The following is a 15,455-nucleotide window of genomic DNA, read 5'->3' as shown; positions in this document are numbered from 1 at the left end:
CCTATAACCCTCCCCTGCATTACCACAAAAGAATCCTCCACTTTTACCTCCCTGTGCCCACACAAAATCCCTACCCCCGATGAGTGCACTCCCCAATACCCCAAACCGACTCCCCCTTGTCCCACTCCCTCTTAAACCTACTAACATCCCCTCCATCCCTCAGGTGAACCTCCTGTAAAAACAAAAATCAAACCCCACACCCTCCAAATAACTAAAAACCGCCCTCCTCTTAACAAAATCCCTTAAACCCCTTACATTTAAACTAACAAAAGTAAAATTAGACCCCATGAAAAAATAAAAACATGTAATACACTCAAATTCAAAAACCCAGACAGAAAAAAACAAAAACAGGGGACTCACCCGATGTTCCCCTGCTCCATATCTACCGGTGAGAACACCATCCGTACTCCCAACATCCTCCATCTCTTCCTCCATCTCACCAACTCAGGATGCAGGAATAGTGTTTGGCTCCGGGGTGCCCTGCACCCTGGGTCTACCCCCACACTCCTCCCCCTCCCCAGTGCTGCAGCTGGTTTGGAGAAAAAAAAAATTGGGGAGGCTGAGTCCCCAAACAAAAAACTCCCCACCTCCTCCTGTACCCAGTCCTGAGTCTTGTTAGGTGTGTCCCCACCCAACAGAAGTTGAGGGCCTGGGGAAACCAGCAGCAACCCAGATGTTTCTCCCACCCCATCACTCTCTTGGCCATCCCCTCTCTCTCACTGTCGGCCAATCACACCCTCCTCTTCATTCTCTTCTTTGGTGATGACGGCAGTGGAGAGAACCCCCCCCTGCCAGCTCCTCCACCATACCCCTCTCTTCCACCAGGGCACTTTCCCCCCAGTCCACTTGCTCTTCCACCGTCTCCTTCTCCAACACTCCTCCCTCGCTTTCTTCTCTCTCATGCTCCTCCACTCGGTTGCCTTCTTCCGCCGCTTTTCCTGGTTCTCCTACTCCCGTGCCTTCCGTTTCCTTCTCTCTTCCATCTGCCGCTTCTGGCTCCTCCTTCCTTGTGGCCTTCCCCTCTGGACCTGTACTCTGGTCATGAGGCGTGCTTCCTTCCCCTCCTCTTCTTCCCCCATCCCCTGCTCCTGCTCCCCCCCCAGCCGCAGACGCATATGACCTCTGACGGGCCAGGCACCCCCGCCACAGGTGTGCTGACGAGCCACACCCGTGGCACGCCTTAGGCTTGTCACAATCCCTCGCCTCGTGTTCCTCAGATCCACAAAATCTGCATTTTCTTGTACTGCACGAGGCGAATATGTGACCGTAGGCCATACAGTGCCTGCAAAATGGGGGCTGACGTGCATAAAACAACGTCCCCCTGTCAGCCCCTAGGGAGAACATAGCAGGAGGATGGAGGTAGCCACCATGTCCCCTTGGGTCCTCTCTGAGGAGGGCCTGGAAGCCTTTCCTCCCATTCCAAAACCGAAGGGAGTCTTTGAGGTGCCTTGCTGAGGAGACGTTATCCGTGTATCTCCCCAGAAAAGCCCTCACCTCTTCGTCCTTAACGTAAGGGTTGTAAATGTTAACAGTTACAACCCTAAAGTTATTCTTCGCCAGGCTTGTTATTTCATAGTGGAACATCGGCCTCTCACCTCTCACTGCTCTTGCCCTTCTCAGGATATCATCGTGTTTTTCCTCTGTATATAGTGCCACGTCGTATGCTCCCTCCAACGAGTTGCCTTGGAAACAAAACACGTCCTTCACCGTCAGCTTTAGAATCCCCATCAATATTATCCTTCCAAACGTTTTGCGTCCTAAAGGCTCCAACTCCTTTTCCTTCCAAGCAAACCGAATCGTGTTGGCCAGCCCAATCCCAGGGACCGACCGTGTTGATGTATTTTGCACCATCTCCGCAATGGCGCTCGTTCTCTTCTCTTCCAAAACAAGGAAAAAATAAAAACCAAAGTGACTGAGCCTATCCTGGTGCAAACTAACACAGAGACAGGAACAATCACCCACAAAACACTCAAAGAATATGGCTGCCTAAATATGGTTCCCAATCAGAGACAACGATAAACACCTGCCTCTGATTGAGAACCAATCTAGGCAACCATAGACTTACCTAGACAACTCTACTATACCACAATCCCATAACCTACAAAAAAAACCAAGACAAAACACACCACATAAATAACCCATGTCACACCCTGGCCTGACCAAAATAACAAAGAAAACACAAAATACTAAGACCAAGGCGTGACATTCACTATTTATATCTTATGAAGATTTTTTTTTTTCAAAAACAGCATACCATGTTCAGCTGTGAACTCTGATGACGTGATCTCTGACGTGATCTCTGACGTGATCTCTGATGTGATCTCTGACGTGATCTCTGACGTGATCTCTGACGTGATCTCTGACGTGATCTCTGACGTGATCTGTACGTTTGTTTGGTTGAATGAATCTAACAAGACGGGTCGGCGAGAAAATGGGCCTCGTCCTGGGTGAACAAGGGTAGATGGAGTGCCAGGACTCAGGTGCATGTGTGTGTGTGTGTGTGTATGTGTGTTTGTGTTTGTGTTTGTGTTTGTGTTTGTGTTTGTGTTTGTGTTTGTGTTTGTGAACATAGGATACTGAGGGGTAAGCCTAATTGTGGCTGTGTGTACGGGGTCTGGAAGGATGATATGTGAACAGGGGCTGCTGATTGGGTAATTATGGTGTGTGTGTGTGTGTGTGTGTGTGTGTGTGTGTGTGTGTGTGTGTGTGTGTGTGTGTGTGTGTGTGTGTGTGTGTGTGTGTGTGTGTGTGTGTGTGTGTGTGTGTGTGTGTGTGTGTGTGTGTGTGTGTGTGTGTGTGTGTCACTGCATGTTGTTGGTGATTAGCTGACAGACAGCGAAAGAACCAGACACAGAGAGCAGCTGTGTGTGAACCTACCAGCTGCAGCCCAGCTCAGCCCACCTCACACACACACACACACACACACACACACACACACACACACACACACACACACACACACACACACACACACACACACACACACACACACACACACACACACACACCCTTTGTTTGTGTCTGTTTACCCCACGAAAGCCTCTTCGTCACGATATGGCTTCATAGGAAACCTTGATCCTGGGACATTAAACAGAACCACAGGGCCTGTATCAGCCTGACAGATATGAGGTTTATACAGTCAATAACTTAGGATCAAGTACATTCCACATCTCTTAATGAATGCTTTTAAGTCATCTGATATATACACACACACAATTGTACATCACTTGCAACAGCAGCATTGTGGGTTCGATTCCAGCTGGGACCACCCATGTCGAAAATATATGCAGGAAAGTCGCTTTGTGTAAAAGGGTCAGCTAAATGTTATATATTACACAATTAAGCATACTTTTAAAAATTTTTTTAAAAAAAGTTGTTTCCACCCAAAATCAGATGTGATTAAATGGTGTGTGTTTGCAGATGGGGTTTGCTAGGAGAACACACTGGTGTAAACAAATATGTCACTATTGTGGCAACACTTTCTTGTTATGGATTTTTTAGCTTCTGGGAAAAACCTCATAACTTTCAGTTTCAGAGAGGCACCTCTGACTACAAGGAAGTGACTCAGACATTTAGAATGCTGATGATCATCTCTTCAGTGGTAAACAGTAAGATCTTATGTTAACATTATAAATCACCTGATTGACTTTGTTTGAAGAAGTGAGATAGAGTGTCTATTTTTGTTATATTGTTTAGTAAATTAAACTTGTATTAGGGCTGTTGCAGTGACTGTATTATCATCACACCAGCAGTCATGAGTCAAGACAGCAGTAAATTCCACGTCACTATAATCTCCTGTTATGCACTCTGGACAGGCTTTGGTAGAATCCAAATGGCTAACTACCATCAGGTCCTAATGGCCTGGTACTCAGGGCTCTAGTGTCCCTCCATCAGGTCCTAATGGCCTGGTACTCAGGGCTCTAGTGTCCCTCCATCAGGTCCTAATGACCTGGTACTCAGGGCTCTAGTGTCCCTCCATCAGGTCCTAATGACCTGGTACTCAGGGCTCTAGTGTCCCTCCATCAGGTCCTAATGGCCTGGTACTCAGGGCTCTAGTGTCCCTCCATCAGGTCCTAATGGCCTGGTACTCAGGGCTCTAGTGTCCCTCCATCAGGTCCTAATGACCTGGTACTCAGGGCTCTAGTGTCCCTCCATCAGGTCCTAATGACCTGGTACTCAGGGCTCTAGTGTCCCTCCATCAGGTCCTAATGACCTGGTACTCAGGGCTCTAGTGTCCCTCCATCAGGTCCTAATGACCTGGTACTCAAGGCTCTATTGTCCCTCCATCAGGTCCTAATGACCTGGTACTCAAGGCTCTATTGTCCCTCCATCAGGTCCTAATGACCTGGTACTCAAGGCTCTATTGTCCCTCCATCAGGTCCTAATGACCTGGTACTCAAGGCTCTATTGTCCCTCCATCAGGTCCTAATGACCTGTCGCGCAGCAAGAACATGGTCCTCAAACAATGTTTGATGCGTGGAGTGTGTTCTTATATTGCGTGGAAAGTGTTCCTATATTTATTTCTTAGCAGATGCTCTGCTATAAAACTGAAGTAACCACCCATCAACAAAACACCAACCAGTGGGAAAGCGTGTGGTCTCTGTTTATATATGTTTATTCTACCAGGCAAGTCAGTTAAGAACAAGTTCTTATTTTCAATGACGGCCTAGGAACAGTGGGTTAACTGTTTAGGGACAGAATGACAGATTTATATCTTGTCAACTTGGGTAAACCGTTACGGTTATTGGCCCAACGCTCTAACCACTAGTCTACCTGCTGGTTATTGGCCCAACGCTCTAACCACTAGGCTACCTGCTGGTTACTGGCCCAACACTCTAACCACTAGGCTACCTGCTGGTTACTGACACAACGCTCTAACCACTAGGCTGCCTGCTGGTTACTGGCCCAACACTCTAACCACTAGGCTACCTGCTGGTTACTGGCCCAACACTCTAACCACTAGGCTGCCTGCTGGTTACTGGCCCAACACTCTAACCACTAGGCTACCTGCTGGTTATTGGCCCAACGCTCTAACCACTAGGCTACCTGCTGGTTATTGGCCCAATGCTCTAACCACTAGGCTACCTGCTGGTTACTGGCCCAACGCTCTAACCACTAGGCTACCTGCTGGTTACTGGCACAACGCTCTAACCACTAGGCTACCTGCTGGTTACTGGCCCAACGCTCTGACCACTAGGCTACCTGCTGGTTACTGGCCCAACGCTCTAACCACTAGGCTACCTGCTGGTTACTGGCCCAACGCTCTAACCACTAGGCTACCTGCTGGATATTGGCCCAACGCTCTAACCACTAGGCTACCTGCTGGTTATTGGCCCAACACTCTAACCACTAGGCTACCTGCTGGTTACTGGCCCAACACTAACCACTAGGCTACCTGCTGGTTACTGGCCCAACACTAACCACTAGGCTAGTGTTGGTTACTGGCCCTAGCAGGAATCAACCTGATGTTGTATGTCTTTAATGGGTTTCTCTAGCAGGAATCAACCTGATGTTGTATGTCTTTAATGGGTTTCTCTAGCAGGAATCAACCTGATGTTGTATGTCTTTAATGGGTTTCTCTAGCAGGAATCAACCCCCTCCTCCTGATGTTGTATGTCTTTAATGGGTTTCTCTAGCAGGAATCAACCTGATGTTGTATGTCTTTAATGGGTTTCTCTAGCAGGAATCAACCTGATGTTGTATGTCTTTAATGGGTTTCTCTAGCAGGAATCAACCCCCTCCTCCTGATGTTGTATGTCTTTAATGGGGTTCTCTAGCAGGAATCAACCCCCTCATCCTGATGTTGTATGCCTTAATGGGGTTCTCTAGCAGGAATCAACCTGATGTTGTATGTCTTTAATGGGGTTCTCTAGCAGGAATCAACCTGATGTTGTATGTCTTTAATGGGGTTCTCTAGCAGGAATCAACCCCCTCCTCCTGATGTTGTATGCCAAAATGGGGTTCTCTAGCAGGAATCAACCCCCTCCTCCTGATGTTGTATGTCTTTAATGGGGTTCTCTAGCAGGAATCAACCCCCTCCTCCTGATGTTGTATGCCTTTAATGGGTTTCTCTAGCAGGAATCAACCCCCTCCTCCTGATGTTGTATGCCTTTAATGGGTTTCTCTAGCAGGAATCAACCCCCTCCTCCTGATGTTGTATGCCTTTAATGGGTTTCTCTAGCAGGAATCAACCCCCTCCTCCTGATGTTGTATGTCTTTAATGGGTTTCTCTAGCAGGAATCAACCCCCTCCTCCTGATGTTGTATGTCTTTAATGGGTTTCTCTAGCAGGAATCAACCCCTCCTCCTGATGTTGTATGTCTTTAATGGGTTTCTCTAGCAGGAATCAACCTGATGTTGTATGTCTTTAATGGGTTTCTCTAGCAGGAATCAACCCCCTCCTCCTGATGTTGTATGTCTTTAATGGGTTTCTCTAGCAGGAATCAACCTGATGTTGTATGTCTTTAATGGGTTTCTCTAGCAGGAATCAACCCCCTCCTCCTGATGTTGTATGTCTTTAATGGGTTTCTCTAGCAGGAATCAACCTGATGTTGTATGTCTTTAATGGGTTTCTCTAGCAGGAATCAACCCCCTCCTCCTGATGTTGTATGTCTTTAATGGGTTTCTCTAGCAGGAATCAACCCCCTCCTCCTGATGTTGTATGCCTTTAATGGGTTTCTCTAGCAGGAATCAACCCCCTCCTCCTGATGTTGTATGCACCATGCTTTACCAACTGAGTCACACAGTTTGTGCCGGATGACACTGAAAAAACCCATGACTTCCGAGTTGAGAAATAACTGTCATTTAAAACGAATGATTCAAACGTTGTTTCTCAACAGTTTCTCTTACCACACCAGACTACAGCCAGGCATGATGACCACCAGACCAAGACAGACATTTTTTAACATGTTTTTTTTATTTATATCCATATATATTTATATTGAGCTTTTATTTGGACAGGAGGATCTCCTTTGAGAGCAGGGTCTAAACTGAAGGGAGCCCTTTGAACCTGAACACACAACTTAATACGACCTAGTAGCACCCTCAACACGTTACAATAAACACAACCAGATTCATCAAATCACACACAACTACTATCTCCCTCAAAATGAATCTGAACTGTCCAATGGAGACCAGGCTATCCCCCCCCCCCCAATGGAGACCAGGCTATCATCCCCCCCCAATGGAGACCTGGCTATCACCCCCCCCCCCCAATGGAGACCTGGCTATCCCCCCCAATGGAGACCTGGCTATCCCCCCCCAATGGAGACCAGGCTATCCCCCCCAATGGAGACCTGGCTACCCCCCCCCAATGGAGACCAGGCTATCCCCCCCCAATGGAGACCTGGCTATCCCCCCCCAATGGAGACCTGGCTATCAACCCCCCCAATGGAGACCTGGCTATCAACCCCCCCCAATGGAGACCAGGCTATCCCCCCCCCCAATGGAGACCTGGCTATCCCCCCCCCCCAATGGAGACCTGGCTATCAACCCCCCAATGGAGACCTGGCTATCCCCCCCCAGGTGAAGACCAGGCTATCACCCCCCCCCAATGGAGACCAGGCTATCACCCCCCCCCCCCCCCAATGGAGACCAGGCTATCACCCCCCCCAATGGAGACCTGGCTATCCCCCCCCAGTGGAGACCAGGCTATTCCCCCCAATGGAGACCAGGCTACCCCCCCCTCAGTGGAGACCAGGCTATCCCCCCAGCGGAGACCAGGCTACCCCCCTCAGTGGAGAACCAGGCTATCCCCCTCAGTGGAGACCAGGTTATTCCCCCCCAGTGGAGACCAGGCTATCCCCCCCCCCCCCCCTCAGTGGAGACCAGGATATCCCCCCCCAGTGGAGACCTGGCTATCCCCCCCAGTGGAGACCAGGCTATTCCCCCCCAATGGAGACCAGGCCACCCCCCCCTCAGTGGAGACCAGGCTATCCCCCCCCCCCCAGCGGAGACCAGGCTACCCCCCCCCCTCAGTGGAGAACCAGGCTATTCCCCCCTCAGTGGAGACCAGGTTATTCCCCCCCCCCCCCCAGTGGAGACCAGGCTATCCCCCCCCCCCCCAGTGGAGACCAGGCTATCCCCCCCCAGCGGAGACCAGGCTACCCCCCAGTGGAGACCAGGCTATTCCCCCCCCCCAGTGGAGACCAGGATATCCCCCCAGTGGAGACCCGCGGGACCTCCAGAACCAGCTAGTCCAGAAGGCGGGTCTGATAATAGCTGGATCTCCAGTGAATAAATGAACTGAGGTAGTAGGAGGAGTCTCTGAAGAACCCTTCTGGTAGTCAGACACTCGCAGCCAACAGAACCATTCAAAATGCAGTGATGTGAATGGGAATTGTCCCCAGTGATAAAGCGCAGTGCTGAGTGATAGACTGTCTGAATCTAAATGTCTCATGTATGCAGATAATATCACCATAACTGGGTGAAGTGTTGCTTGAACACTCTTCCTTTCTACTTTCTATAAAAGAAACCAATCCTAATTCTCTGGTTTTTTGTTGTCAATTTTTCAATGTGTGTTTTAAAAGAGAGCTTGTCATCAATCCCCCCCCCAAAAAGTACTGTTTGGTTCTAATCTTTCAGAGGAAATAGCTCACGGACACTAGAGAAGCTGAACCAAGTTGAATTCATCCCAAAGGATCGACACAGCTGTAATTTGGACACAGACAAGGCTTCCCCCGTGGCGGTATTCATACCCCACTTTGGGTGGAGTCTCCTGAGCTCTAAACATTGGGTGGAGTCTCCTGAGCTCTAAACATTGGGTGGAGTCTCCTGAGCTCTAAACATTGGGTGGAGTCTCCTGAGCTCTAAACATTGGGTGGAGTCTCCTGATCTCTAAACATTGGGTGGAGTCTCCTGATCTCTAAACATTGGGTGGAGTCTCCTGATCTCTAAACATTGGGTGGAGTCTCCTGAGCTCTAAACATTGGGTGGAGTCTCCTGATCTCTAAACATTGCATCGGGGAACTAAGTGATATGAGCCTTCCACGGTTTCTCCACCTTGTCAGCACTGTCACACATGATCGTGTTCCCTGCAGCCAGCCCCTCCCAAGCTTCATTATGGCCCCCTCTCATGTCTCTTTTGTAACTAATGTTCCTATACTCTGAGTATATGTCACGGCCGTCGTCGTAGAAATGACCGGACCAAGGTGCAGTGTGGTGAGGGTACATTTTCCTTTAATTCATTACAAATGTCGCCAACAAAACAAGAAACAAAGAAACGACCGTGAAGCTGACTAGGGCTATAGTCAAAGATAACTACACACAAACTACAAAAGGAAAAAAAAGGTTGCCTAAGTATGATTTCCAATCAGAGACAACGATAGACAGCTGTCCCCGATTGAGAACCATACCCGGCCAAAACATAGAAACAGAAAACATAGAAATAAAGAAACTAGAATGTCCACCCAAGTCACACCCTGGCCTACCCAAAATAGAGAATAAAAGCCTCTCAATGGCCAGGGCGTGACAGTAAAACAATGTTCAAAGGTAACACAAGAATCCAATAGTACTTATAATGGGGAACTTGCACAACTTGGGCTCCCTTCAATGTGCAAACACCCAAGTCCTCAGAGACCAAAATACTTCTGGTTTTATTAGCATTTAGCGCTAGTTTAAGATCAGTAAGTGATTTTTGAATCGAGTCAAAACCATGTTGAAGGTCATAAATGGCCTGCTATACTGAGGGGGCACAGGAGTGAATAACTAGCCTCCACGTAGAAATGTATGTTACAGGTTTTAACAGATAGACCAATATTATTTATGTAAATAGTGAAGAAAAAGGGGTCCCAACATTGACCCCTGCTGAATACCTTCCCTAATATTGAGGAAACTACATTTTATACCGTCAGTAAGCACACGTTGTGTCCTGTCCGTTAGATCATTGTTGATAGGAATCAAGGCTCATTTCAAACAACCTTTGAACAGGTAAGAAATGGTCAACTGTATCAGATGAACAGGTCAATAAATAAGGCAGCGCAATGATTTCTATGGTCGAAATAATATAGCACATCGTCTAAGACCAGTGTAGCTGCTGAAACAGTGTTATGTCCAGGTCTAACAACACCAGTCTAACACCAGACACAACACCAGTCTAACACCAGACACAACACCAGACACAACACCAGTCTAACACCAGACACAACACCAGTCTAACACAAGACACAACACCAGTCTAACACCAGACACGACACCAGACACAACACCAGTCTAACACATTGACACAACACCAGTCTAACACCAGACACAACACCAGACACAACACCAGTCTAACACCAGACACAACACCAGTCTAACACCAGACACAACACCAGACACAACACCAGTCTAACACCAGACACAACACCAGTCTAACACCAGTCTAACACCAGTCTAACACCAGACACAACACCAGTCTAACACCATACACAACACCAGTCTAACACCAGACACAACACCAGACACAACACCAGACTAACACCAGTCTAACACCAGACACAACACCAGACACAACATCAGACACAACACCAGACTAACACCAGTCTAACACCAGTCTAATACCAGACACAACACCAGTCTAACACATTGACTCTGTACCGTAATACCCTGTATATAACCTCCACATTGACTCTGTACCGGTACCCCCTGTATATAACCTCCACATTGACACTCACCGTAATACCCTGTATATAGCCTCCACATTGACTCTGTACCGGTACCCCCTGTATAGAGCCTCCACATTGACTCTACCGGTACCCCCTATATAAAGCCTCCACACTGACTCTGTATCGGTACCCCCTGTATACAGCCTCCACATTGACTCTGTACCGGTACACCCTGTATATAACCTCCACATTGACTCTGTACCGTAATACCCTGTGTATAGCCTCCACATTGACTCTGTACCATAATACCCTGTATATAGCCTCCACATTGACTCTGTACCGGTACCCCCTGCATATAGCCTCCACATTGACTCTGTACCGTAATACCCTGTATATAACCTCCACATTGACTCTGTACCGTAATACCCTGTGTATAGCCTCCACATTGACTCTGTACCATAATACCCTGTATATAGCCTCCACATTGAACACCCCAGCCTCCACATTGACTCTGTACCAGTATATATCCTCCACATTGACTCTGTAACGGTACCCCTGTATATAGCCTCCACATTGACTCTGTAACGGTACCCCTGTATATATCCTCCACATTGACTCTGTAACACCCCCTGTATATAGCCTCCACATTGACTCTGTACCAGTAATACCCTGTATATAGCCCATTGACTCACGGTACCCCCATATAGCCTCCACATTGACTCACCGTAATACCCTGTATATAGCCTCCACATTGACTCTGTACCGTAATACCCTGTATATAGCCTCCACATTGACTCTGTACCGTAATACCCTGTATATAGCCTCCACATTGACTCTGTACCGTAATACCCTGTATATAACCTCCACATTGACTCTGTACCGGTAACCCCTGTATATAACCTCCACATTGACTCTGTACCGTAATACCCTGTATATAGCCTCCACATTGACTCTGTACCGGTACCCCCTGTATAGAGCCTCCACATTGACTCTGTACCGGTACCCCCTATATAAAGCCTCCACACTGACTCTGTATCGGTACCCCCTGTATATAGCCTCCACATTGACTCTGTACCGGTACACCCTGTATATAATCTCCACATTGACTCTGTACCGTAATACCCTGTGTATAGCCTCCACATTGACTCTGTACCATAATACCCTGTATATAGCCTCCACATTGACTCTGTACCGGTACCCCCTGCATATAGCCTCCACATTGACTCTGTACCGTAATACCCTGTATATAACCTCCACATTGACTCTGTACCGTAATACCCTGTGTATAGCCTCCACATTGACTCTGTACCGTAATACCCTGTGTATAGCCTCCACATTGACTCTGTACCATAATACCCTGTATATAGCCTCCACATTGACTCTGTACCGGTACCCCCTGTATATAGCCTCCACATTGACTCTGTACCGGTACCCCCTGTATATATCCTCCACATTGACTCTGTAACGGTACCCCCTGTATATAGCCTCCACATTGACTCTGTACCGGTACCCCCTGTATATAGCCTCCATATTGACTCTGTACCGTAATACCCTGTATATAGCCTCCACATTGACTCTGTACCGTAATACCCTGTATATAGCCTCCACATTGACTCTGTACCGTAATACCCTGTATATAGCCTCCACATTGACTCTGTACCGTAATACCCTGTATATAGCCTCCACATTGACTCTGTACCGGTACCCCTGTATATAGCCTCCACATCGACTCTGTACCGGTACCCCTGTATATAGCCTCCACATTGACTCTGTACCGTAATACCCTGTATATAGCCTCCACATTGACTCTGTACCGGTACCCCCTGTATATAGCCGCCACATTGACTCTGTACCTGTACCCCCTGTATATAGCCTCCACATTGACTCTGTACCGGTACCCCCTGTATATAGCCTCCACATTGACTCTGTACCGTAATACCCTGTATATAGCCTCCACATTGACTCTGTACCGTAATACCCTGTATATAGCCTCCATATTGACTCTGTACCGGTACCCCCTGTATATAACCTCCACATTGACTCTGTACCGTAATACCCTGTATATAGCCTCCACATTGACTCTGTACCGTAATACCCTGTATATAGCCTCCACATTGACTCTGTACCGTAATACCCTGTATATAGCCTCCACATTGACTCTGTACCGATACCCCCTGTATATAGCCTCCACATTGACTCTGTACCGGTACCCCCTGTATATAGCCACCACATTGACTCTGTACCGGTACCCCCTGTATATAGCCACCACATTGACTCTGTACCGGTACCCCCAGTGTTTCGCCCCGCTATTGTTATTTACTGCTGCTCTTTAATTATTTGTTACTCTTATCTCTTGATTTTTTTGTTGTATTTTCTTTAAACTGCATTGGTGGTTGAGGGCTTGTTAGTAAACATTTCACTGTAAGGTGAAACACCTGTTGTATTCGACACGTGACAAATAACATTTGATTTGATTCAACATGACAACACAAGACTGAAGCAACACGACAACGCAAGACTGAAGCAACACGACAACGCAAGACTGAAGCAACACGACAACGCAAGACTGAAGCAACATCGCAAGACTGAAGCAACACGACAACACAAGACTGAAGCAACACGACAACGCAAGACTGAAGCAACACGACAACGCAAGACTGAAGCAACACGACAACACAAGACTGAAGCAACACGACAACGCAAGACTGAAGCAACATCGCAAGACTGAAGCAACACGACAACGCAAGACTGAAGCAACACGACAACGCAAGACTGAAGCAACACGACAACGCAAGACTGAAGCAACATCGCAAGACTGAAGCAACACGACATCGCAAGATTGAAGCAACACGACAACACAAGACTGAAGCAACACGACATCGCAAGACTGAAGCAACACGACAACGCAATACTGAAGCAACACGACAACACAAGACTGAAGCAACACGACAACGCAAGACTGAAGCAACACGACAACGCAAGACTGCGTCACAAGGAGACAGCGAAGAGGAACCATGGACAGATAGATAGACCCTTGACTCAGAACATTAAAACACTCTGACAGTTAGTCAGTCACCATGTCTGGCCTATTCAGTAACAAGGCCATAAGGAAGTTCCTTGTAACAATGCAATGACCTCTGAATTCCATGGAAAATAACGCTTTACTCAGACCAAAGTCATCAGAGGGGTGCAGCGTTACGATATGTCACTACTCAGGGTAATGATGCAGGGTCAGAGTCACAGTCTCTTGATTTGAGGGTGTGGACCGCACGGAGACCTCAAAGTGGGTTTCAAAATCGTTAAAGACAAATCATTTTAACCTGAAACATTTATCAAAGACATTTATAGTAGGATATTAATATTATTAATTAATATTATGAGGAATTGGAATGACATGACTTCAGTGCTGCACAGGCTCGTCATGCATGGATGGGGTTGGAGATTAGCTCAACTCTACCACTGAGGACAGGTCAGGAGTTGACTGGGAAGACAAAAAAAGAACACCACACAGTTAGACAAAAGAGCTAAGAATGAGTTAGTCCAAGCAAGGATTAAAATCACACTTATGTGTAATAATAACGCAGAGGTCTCAGCTGTCACACAGGGGTCGCTGGGCGTAACAGAGTCAGGACACGGAGGTCTCTGCCGTCACACAGGGGTCGCTGGGCGTAACAGAGTCAGGACACGGAGGTCTCAGCTGTCACACAGGGGTCGCTGGGCGTAACAGAGTCAGGACACGGAGGTCTCTGCCGTCACACAGGGGTCGCTGGGCGTAACAGAGTCAGGACACGGAGGTCTCTGCCGTCACACAGGGGTCGCTGGGCGTAACAGAGTCAGGACACGGAGGTCTCTGCCGTCACACAGGGGTCGCTGGGCGTAACAGAGTCAGGACACGGAGGTCTCTGCCGTCACACAGAGGTCGCTGGGCGTAACAGAGTCAGGACACGGAGGTCTCAGCTGTCACACAGGGGTCGCTGGGCGTAACAGAGTCAGGACACGGAGGTCTCTGCCGTCACACAGGGGTCGCTGGGCGTAACAGAGTCAGGACACGGAGGTCTCAGCTGTCACACAGGGGTCGCTGGGCGTAACAGAGTCAGGACACGGAGGTCTCAGCTGTCACACAGGGGTCGCTGGGCGTAGCAGTTACAGGACACGGGACCATTGTGTGTCCATCACCGGACACAGGCAAGCGCACCTCAGATCAGGTATCCTGTTATTCAACGCACACACACACACACACACACACACACACACACACACACACACACACACACACACACACACACACACACACACACACACACACACACACACACACACACACACACACACACACACACACACACACACACACACACTCATATCCAGGACCTCTATACCAGTCGGAATCAGAGGAAGGCCCAAAACTTGTTCAAACACTCCAGCTGCTACCGCATGGCCTCCAGCCACTCGAGTTACAGACTGTTCTCTCTACTACCGCATGGCCTCCAGCCACCCGAGTTACAGACTGTTCTCTCTACTACCGCATGGCCTCCAGCCACCCGAGTTACAGACTGTTCTCTCTACTACCGCATGGCCTCCAGCCACCCGAGTTACAGACTGTTCTCTCTACTACCGCATGGCCTCCAGCCACCCGAGTTACAGACTGTTCTCTCTACTACCGCATGGCCTCCAGCCACCCGAGTTACAGACTGTTCTCTCTACTACCGCATGGCCTCCAGCCACCCGAGTTACAGACTGTTCTCTCTACTACCGCATGGCCTCCAGCCACCCGAGTTACAGACTGTTCTCTCTGCTATCGCATGGCCTGCGGTACCAGTGCACCAAGTCTGGAACCAACCATCTATTCAAATGACCGGATTATCTATCCCGT

The sequence above is a fragment of the Oncorhynchus gorbuscha genome, unplaced genomic scaffold, assembly GCF_021184085.1.
Source record: "Oncorhynchus gorbuscha isolate QuinsamMale2020 ecotype Even-year unplaced genomic scaffold, OgorEven_v1.0 Un_scaffold_816, whole genome shotgun sequence".
NCBI lineage: Eukaryota > Metazoa > Chordata > Actinopteri > Salmoniformes > Salmonidae > Oncorhynchus > Oncorhynchus gorbuscha.
Note: the sequence above shows the minus strand (reverse complement) of the source record.